The sequence below is a fragment of the Octopus bimaculoides genome, chromosome 3, assembly GCF_046866305.1.
Source record: "Octopus bimaculoides isolate indiv1 chromosome 3, ASM4686630v1, whole genome shotgun sequence".
Taxonomy (NCBI): Eukaryota; Metazoa; Mollusca; class Cephalopoda; order Octopoda; family Octopodidae; genus Octopus; species Octopus bimaculoides.
This window is the reverse complement of record NC_142930.1, coordinates 159,031,277-159,040,257: the sequence shown is the minus strand read 5'-3', so window position 1 is coordinate 159,040,257 and position 8,981 is coordinate 159,031,277. Positions and strand designations below refer to the sequence as shown.

The 8,981-nt window shown below is 38.9% G+C and overlaps 1 long non-coding RNA gene across 1 annotated transcript; it reads right to left on the bottom strand.

The window, feature by feature from the left end:
• Positions 1-5,748: 5,748 nt before the first annotated feature.
• LOC128247399 (uncharacterized) lies at positions 5,749-8,295 on the bottom strand. The gene is made up of 2 exons (XR_008263776.2): positions 7,873-8,295; positions 5,749-6,294 (listed from the first exon to the last, which is right to left on the bottom strand). It is a non-coding gene; the product is annotated as an uncharacterized LOC128247399 (long non-coding RNA).
• Between the last annotated feature and the right edge of the window lie 686 nt (positions 8,296-8,981).

Genomic DNA, 8,981 nt, shown 5'->3' with positions numbered 1-8,981 from the left:
TGTAGCTTTATTGGTTAAAATATAAATGAATTATATTAAAATCCTGAGCCAACGAGGAAGGGATCAAGTGGTCATGCGACCTGTTAGAAATAGCTGTCCAAGGACACAAGACGATGTAGTCTAAGATAGACAGAATAAAAACCAGCATGATCACCAGTGCAAAAACGTTTGTCTGCTGGATCAAAGTCAAATGGAGTTAATGCAACATCAGTTTCAATTTTACGTATTATTCGCAACACTGTTATAAATATGGAAATTGATAGACCTAGAACGTCTGGTGGAAAGATTGACAGCTCGCATCAAACACGTTCATTATTTTTTATAAGTGCAATTATATTACGGTAAAAAGTAAGAATTAACTGGAATAATGGTGGTAACAATTTAGAATAACTGGTGCATGGGAAATAACTCCTGAATTTTTGTGTCGTAAGAGTTATGTCTCTTTGACCATTAAGTTGATCTGATCTAAAAAAAAAAAAATATTTCACTTTCGTTTTTGCTTTGTAAAATTCTTTGTGAAATGGTGCATAGAAATATGAGTATTTTTGAAAGGTCATGTTGTCCGATTTTACCTTTTTAAAAATTGAATGAAATTTAATAGTATTTTAGAATGTCTAATGGAATGAAAAATTATTTTTATGCATTTGTGTACATTTAAACTAATTAAATATTATTTTACAGAATAATAGAATTAAAATTTCTTTGATTAAAACCCTTTCTAACATGGAAGTATCCAAAGAACATTTAAGGCACATAATGCTTTATGAATACAAAAAAGGGAAACTCTGCGACTGAAGTGACTCGAAACATACACTCAGTTTATGGGAAGAATGCTTGAATGAACGAACTTGCAGAAGATGGTTTGCAAAATTCAGAAGTGGAGATTTCAGCCTTGAAGATGAAGATCGAACAGGACATCCAGTTGAGTTTAATGATAAGCCCCTTGAGGCATTACTTGAAGAAACTTCTGCATTATCAGTTGAAGAATTGGCAATAAAGCTTAGTTCAAACCATACAACTGTTCATCGTCGTCTTCAATAACTTGGAAAGGTTCCTAAACTTGGAAAATGGGTGCCTCATGAATTGTCCGAAAGCAATCGCAAATCTCGAGTTGACATCTACTCTTCTCTCCATCCTCGCGAACTCATTTCATCCTTTTTGGATAGACTTGTAACTGGTGACGAAAAACGGATCTTGTATCGAAGTGTTGAACGTCGTAAACAGTGGCTTGGTAAAAGGGAAAAAGCTCAACCACCACCAAGAAGGGAACTTCATGGAAAAAAGGTTCTTCTCTCTATCTGGTGGGATTGCAAAGGAGTAATTTACTTTGAATTGTTACCACCTAATGCAACAATCAAGGCTCAAGTCTACTGTCAGCAATTAGAGCGTTTGAAGAAAAAAAGACCCGCTTTAGTGAATCGAAAAGGAGTGATGTTTCATCAGGACAATGTGCGACCCACACTGCAAAGATCACATCACAGAAGATCGAAGATCTTGGTTGGAAAAAAATTCCTCATCCATCTTATTCTCCCGACCTTGCTCCTTCAGACTATCATTTGTTTCGTAGTTTACAGAATCATTTGGGGGACAACTTTCGCAAGCCAGGAGGAGGTCGAAATTGACATTTCAGAGTTCTTCGCTTTGAAACCAAAAGAGTTTTACATTGATAAGATTAAAAAGCTTGTAAATAGATGGAAGAAAGTTATAGATAATCAAATTAAATTTCAATTAAATATAACATTTGATCGCTTGTTTTCTTTATTCAAAATTCGGACAGAACTTATGGGATGACCTGATACCTTGAGAAACTCATCCTACTTCACACAAAAATCCAGTGTTCCCACCACTCCCAGCAATTACTAGATTATCAATTGGATGAATAAGTCAAGAGAAGAAATTATCTCAGGAGTTGTTCATTGTCTGCTGATCTACCTTGAAAGTCTAAGAATTCTAATTCTTGATATCAGTCCAGTATTTAATACGCGTGTACCAATTCGTTTTGAAGATTCAACTGCTGGTCTAAGCTGGTTCTTTTACCGGAACCAACTGCTGGTTCTTTTACAAATTGTTGTATGAGTCTGTTACATTAGGAACTGTATTTCCTGTATTACTCTGAGCAGTGGAGAACCACATAGATGTATGCTAGATCTCTATCTACAGTTCAAGTTACCAGGCATCATTACAGTGTTATAACCGATCACTAAGAAGGCTGTCTACGGTGCCACATTTAGCGATTTCTTGTACTCTCTTACTTTTTCTTTTACTTTATTTTTAATTTGCTGTTTTCTGGAGGAATAAGTAGTGTCCATGTACTTATCCGGGCTTCAAAGAAATGCGAGGCTGACACCGTTAATGTTCGTATTGAAATATTACAAGTCAAAACTTGAAGGAAAGATATAAGCAAGCGAGGAGTTTTAGAGAGACTCGACACTTCAGAAAGGAAGGAAAGGCTGAGCATAGTGGTCAAAGAGGGTTGGATTCAGTAAAGGTGATGAGAGGCGGAGAGGTTGAGAGGGCTGGAAAACGTGAGTGAGGGTGGTATTAACCTAATCAGATCAGAGGAGCAGAGGCCATTATAGTTACGGTAGAAAATACATAATACATAAACAGAAGACAGCGTACTTGTGAATCAGAGGTTAGAGCATGTCTGTGAGTGATTTCAGGCCAATTAGTCGAGTGGTCCTTTTCTGAATGCGGTCTAAGATGTGTATATGTGCAGCAGATCCTAAATGTTTGAGCAGTACTCTATTGTGTGCCTCCCCTGAGCTTTGTAAAGTATCAATAATTGTCAGGAGATGAAGTATCATCTGTTCCTAGCAATGTTAAGGATGTACTTTTTCCAGGAGAGATCTTTGGTGATTGCAATACCTAACGTTTGGAGGGATTGTGATGATTCTTGTTGAGCACTGCTTACGTTTAAGGGCGGTGGTGGTGGTAGTGGTGTAAGTGCAATGATGTTTCTTTGATATGAACAGCATTTATGTTTTCGTAATGTTGAAAGGCACAGGGTTTGCATATTCTTAGTTGGAGGATGCTTACGAGGTCCCTTTTCAAGAAATCGTTGTGAGTTTTAGCGTGTTCTGTGTAGGTTATATGTGGACGTTGCATGAAAAAGCAAGATAAGAAAAAACGAAGGGAGTGTCGTTTACATGTGAGAGAGCATCGTTGGATATGTTAATAGTTGTTGTTGGCACTCCGTCGCTTACGACGACGAGGGTTCCAGTTGATCCGATCAACGGAACAGCCTGCTCATGAAATTAACGTGCAAGTGGCTGAGCACTCCACAGACACGTGTACCTTTAACATAGTACCCCGGATAGATTTAGCGTGACACAGTGTGACAAGGCTGGCCCTTCGAAATAAAGGCACAACAGAAACAGGAAGAAAGAGTGAGTGAAAGAGTACAGCAGGGTTCGCCACCACCCCTGCCGGAGCCTCGTGGAGCTTTAGGTGTTTTCGCTCAATAAACACTCACAACGGCCGGTCTGGGAATCGAAACCGTGATCCTATGACCGCGAGTCCGCTGCCCTAACCACCGGGCCATTGCGCCTCCACATGTTAATAGTAGACAATAGATATATTGAAATACTGTGAAAGAAAAAGTTCCATAATCATACACAGCAATCGAACAATCTGACGCAAAATATGAGAGGCGAGTGAAGGCCGCAAGTGGGTATTGTCGATTAGAGATTTGCAAACCAAAACCAGTCGAAAGCTTTATCAAAAGAAACAGCTTTGCTTTCACCAAATTTCTACAAAGCAAGCGTGCACTGGTGGGGATAACATAGGATAGTAGGTCACAGATGGATCTGGCTTTACTGAAACCGTACTGATGGCCGTTAATATGAGAGAGAGGGCGCGGGGAGTAAAGGTGTTGGACAACATCGTTGTTAATGACTGTCTTCATCAATTAAGAAATATTGAAAGTGAGTTTGATAGGGCGATAATTGGCAAAATCAGAGAGGTTACGTTTCTTGGGGATGAGACACATTGTGGTGTTATTTCTAAAGGCCCCGGAAGATTCTTGTGGAGAGGAGGGAGAAAATGAAGGGTTTGGTAAGTACAGAAGGATAGCTCTGAAATACAGTGTTTGAAGGTAATAAAAGGAACATTATCAGGTCCGGAAATTTTTTGTTGCTTAGAAGTGATTGGAAGTACTTGTGCATTTGGCGTGTTTATATGCTAAGTGTTGGACCCGAAAGGAGAAAAGGGAAATAATAGTTATCCGTTGAGAAGGGACTATAAAAAAAAAAAAAGGCATCGTGACCAATGTGGTATTTTTGCAATGCTTAACACTCAAAGGTTGCGTTGTCAGAGACAAATGGCATTTTTTTTTTAGATATAATGGAGTAAGTGCCGTTCGTCGGTAGAGGCACGACAGAGCAACAGATCTACTGTTGGGTCATGAAGAGTGAGTGTTGTGTCGATACCCCCATGCGAAGAAGTAGGATCGCCCAAGACATAAATAGAGCCAGTCTAGCCGTAGTAGAGGAGTTGAGTAGCTGTTGAGTAGCAGTCGAGTAGAGATCATCCGAAGGTGCTAGATAGCAGTAGCTTGAGACATAACAGTGAGCATGTGCGGTCGTCAGTTATAAAGCATGTCTTCTCAGCTCATCTCTTTGACAGAACTGTAGTCCTGTGTCAAATGAAGACCAAAATTGGGAACGTGACACCTGGAATGTTGTCAGGCACACACAATTCTCTCGTTGGCGAGCAATACAGTCTGTGGAATGCCAGACCTTGCATTTCTATTGAGGAATTCGGTAAGAGCGTCGACATTCGCAAGGAGATTCGGTATCGACGGAAATCAACTGAACAATTTATTCCAGAGGCTTTCAGCCGTAGGGCTATGGACATGATTTGAGGAGGATTTTGCAATTTTCTTAAAAAATTTTTTGGTAATCGTTTTTCAGGCCGTGAGATCGTGTAAAGGTTCCCTTGTGATTCATATGTAGTTGGTGGAGCAACCGGTTGCAATCCACAGAATCAGTGTTCCAGATGTCCGTAAGATAGAAGCCGTAATGTCCGTAAGATGGAGGCCTACGCTGCACATTCTGATATGCAAAGTTAACCTCCTGCTATTGTTGTTGCTGTGTAACACCAGGTCTACCTTTCCTGACCAAACAGATCGGACCTATGGTGAGTGAAATGCATTCCAGCCGTGATCAACTATAATTTTTAAAGCACATTGAACTATTGAACTACATTATACAATGTAATCCACACTTTCTTTTTCAAGACGCTAAGTGGTGTTTGAGAGAGATTTGATTGAGAGGTGATGGTGATAGTCATGATGGTGGTGGTGGTGGTGGTTATGGTGCTGGTGGGGGATGATCGTGGACAACAACAACCGCAGCAGCTGCAGCAACTACAACAGTAATGATGCTACTAATAATATTAATAATCAGAATAGTAATTGCAAATGATGATGATGATGAGGATGATGATGATGAAGCTGAAAATGATAATGATCAGTGTGGGTGGGCTGGTGGGTGATAGTCGCGTGGAGGATACATCGTTGATGAGGATGGTTGTACAGACGAGAGCACATCGCAGATGAAAATAATGAGTGTTTTCTGATGGTGATAATGACGGCGACGACGACGATGATAATAATTCCACAGAGGAAAAAAAAGTCCAATTTTATGAAGCGATAGATTAACCTGACTGATAATGACAAGATCAGTTGTCGGCTGAAACAGAATAGCTTGTCTACTTAAGAATAGAAGAGAAAAGGAACGAAGTGTATCATGAGAAAATATAAACATTTAATCTTGAGTTTCTTGACTCGAGAAATAAGCACATTGTCAGTAAAGTATCAGTTTGTTAACCAAATAAAGCTTCTTTGTGGCGACCCATCTGCAACGTTAAAATAATCTCTCCCTATCTTGTGTGAATTTACTCCATACATCAACCACACTAGCTTGCTGAAACGCATTTAAAATAATAATAATAATAATAACAAAATGATGTGCACCCGGTTAACAAATCTTCTATCCCATAGATAACGAAGAAGCTGTTCTGTTGTCAGAGAAGCGTCTACCAACCAACCAACCAGCTAGGCGGCGAGCTGGCAGAAACGTTAAGCAAGCGGTATTTCGTGTGTCTTTACGCTCTGAGTTCAAATTCCGCCGAGGTCGACTTTGCCTTTCATCCTTTCGGGGTCGATAAATCAAGTACCAGTTACGCACGGGAGTCGATCTAATCGACTGGCACCCTCTCCCAAAGTTTCAGGCCTTGTGCCTAGAGTAGAAAAGAATATTTCTGCTTCAGCAACACAGGGCTGAATCTTGTCTGAAATGTAATGGGAAAATAAGTCAGTTTCGAAACAATGATGTCCAGGTCACAAAAGCAAAATTTGAAGGGAATAGTAGTCATTTCCTTTGATTTCTAGATAGAAGCAAGCAGGAAATAACATTTACAGGCAAAAGAAAAAAATAATAAATAAAAACTTTGCTGCACAGTGTAATCTAATACTTGTAATCTAATATCTGTAAGTTATCTGATACCTGTAGGTGCACTATTCATCCAATAATTGTAGGTGCATTAGTGCAGCATACAATACTTGTAAGTGCACTAGTGAATCATTCAGTACTTACTAGTAGATGCATTAGTGAGTTATCCAATCGTTGCCCATGCATTTGTCAACAATTTAATGATTGACGATGATGATTAGATCTATTTAAAATCTATGGGTGAACGACTATCGGCAAAGACCTACCGTAAATCCTCGAGTATAGTCCGCCCTTGAGTATAATACGCAGGGAATTTTTAGGGGGCTGTACCTCTGAAAAACCTAAACCTTGTATATAATACACACCCCTTCTCTAACTTGAGTCAAGGAGGTCTATATAAAGTCCTTGGTTTGTAAACGTATATACGGTAACGTCCTTTATTATTATTGTATATATAACATAATGCAAACGTGTAGCTTTTTTGTGCACTTTGCAGAAAATAAAGAAATAACAGTAATAACGTGAGGGAAAAATATTAAGTAAATTGCCTTTACATATGAAAATTTTGCTTAGAAAATATTTTTCATTTTTAACCTCGTCTATAGTACGCACTAGAAATTTTGACCTTTAAATTTTTGGGGAAAAGTGCGGATTATACTCGAGGATTTACGGCATATATGTACGTATGATTGTCCGGTACTACAGTGAAATGTTAGAAAAATGTTGGCTGACATTTTATGACTCCTGTCAATTACAATCATACGAATGCTCTCTTGTGCCCACATATTTTGCAAGATCTGTGTATAAAGCACTGATGTTTGTGTGCCTTTAACAGGGCTTATTTTTAGTGCAAGAATTCCGACCAAGACTCCAGCTTGAATCATGAATCGCAGCTTTTTCCATCAGCTCCGGAAGCCCCAAAAGATATCATATATCTTCTTCACTTCCTCTAAATTTTGAAGATATCTTCTTCACTTCCTCTAAGTTTTGAAACAATGAATAAAGAAACAAAATTTCTTATAGTTTGTTAACCCTCGCTATTGGCTCACCAACACAATTTTCCCGCTTTTACCTTCCATACTTCAACCTGCCTGTTCCATCCCAATTTTGTTCTACAAACTTACTCATCAAAGGCAGCCATGTGCTGTACTCATTCTCTTCATACTTTCTCACTGAATTTCTCATCACCAAATGGTTAGTTCACATTACTCTGTAAAGGGGCATAGGGCCGGTTTCCTGGTTTCTCAGGGGCATATATGTCTCCCTGGACGGGACACCGGTCTGTCAGAGGATTACTTATTTTTACCAGTTGAGTGGACTGGGGCAACGCTAAATGAAATATTTTGCGCAAGAACACTTATCGCCCGGTTCAGGAATCGAAACCACAGTCATATGATCATGAGTCCAAAACACTAACCTTTAAGCCATGCACCTCCACTTAACACCAGATAGTAGGTAGAATTATTCCGCTTCAAATCTAAATCTTAATCTAGAATTTTCACTCTGTTCATCTTTTTTCATCACGTTTCTTTGTTATCCTATCCTTTCCTCTTAGTCACGGATTCAACATTCATAACTGCCAATAAAACAATTGCACACCTCATCCAAACGCTTCAAACATCCACACCAAAATAACTTCAACTGACTTTCCTTCCTGCTTGGATAAAAAGTTTTTAAAAACAGTAAAAGAAAAGCACACACGTTCACTCGCTGACACCTCACAATCAAGCAAAATCACGCTCTTTCTCTCTCACTCGCGCATGCGCACACACACACATACACACATGCAAGGCTCTCTAACACTGTTACAAGGCCACGAATTTTTAGAAAAGCTTATAGTACTTACTTTCTTTTTCAACCGCAGAAGGCTGAAAAGAAAAGTTGACCTTGGCTTGTCTCCAACCTAGAGCGTTAAAATAACGTAATACCGGAATCTTACTGTTCCATGCTCTTTCGATTCCAACGATCCATCGTTCTTGAGTAGAAAACATTAATTATGTTTAACCCTTTAGTATTCAAACCGGCCATATCTGGCTAAAATATTCTACCTGTTTTATGCTCAAACCAGCCAGATCTAACCTCTCACACTTACACTACAATGTCCTTGTAAAAATAAGCAATCACATCTTAAAGCTGCAAGGTGATGTATCATTAATTGAAAATGGTGTGAATAAATAGGTATTACTTTTGACAGAATAAGCCGAATGCTAAAGGATTAAGATAAACGCTTGGCCACAAATCTTGGTGATGGGATATTGGTGGAAATACTTAACGTCTGTGTTTAACGGCCTTGGAAGAACGAAGATTGAAAAGGAATTTCAAATTCGGAACGATACAACTTTAGAATATAAAGGTGGCTTAATGACAAGGGGTTTTTTTTTTGTTACATTCGATGCTCTGCTGATTCTGAAAGCGATCGATCTTTCTTTGAATCTAAAATAATGAATGAATCTATTTAAACAAAAGCAATAAATTATGATCAATCCTTTTTAAAAAGGTATTTGAACTTCCATTGCTATTTCACAC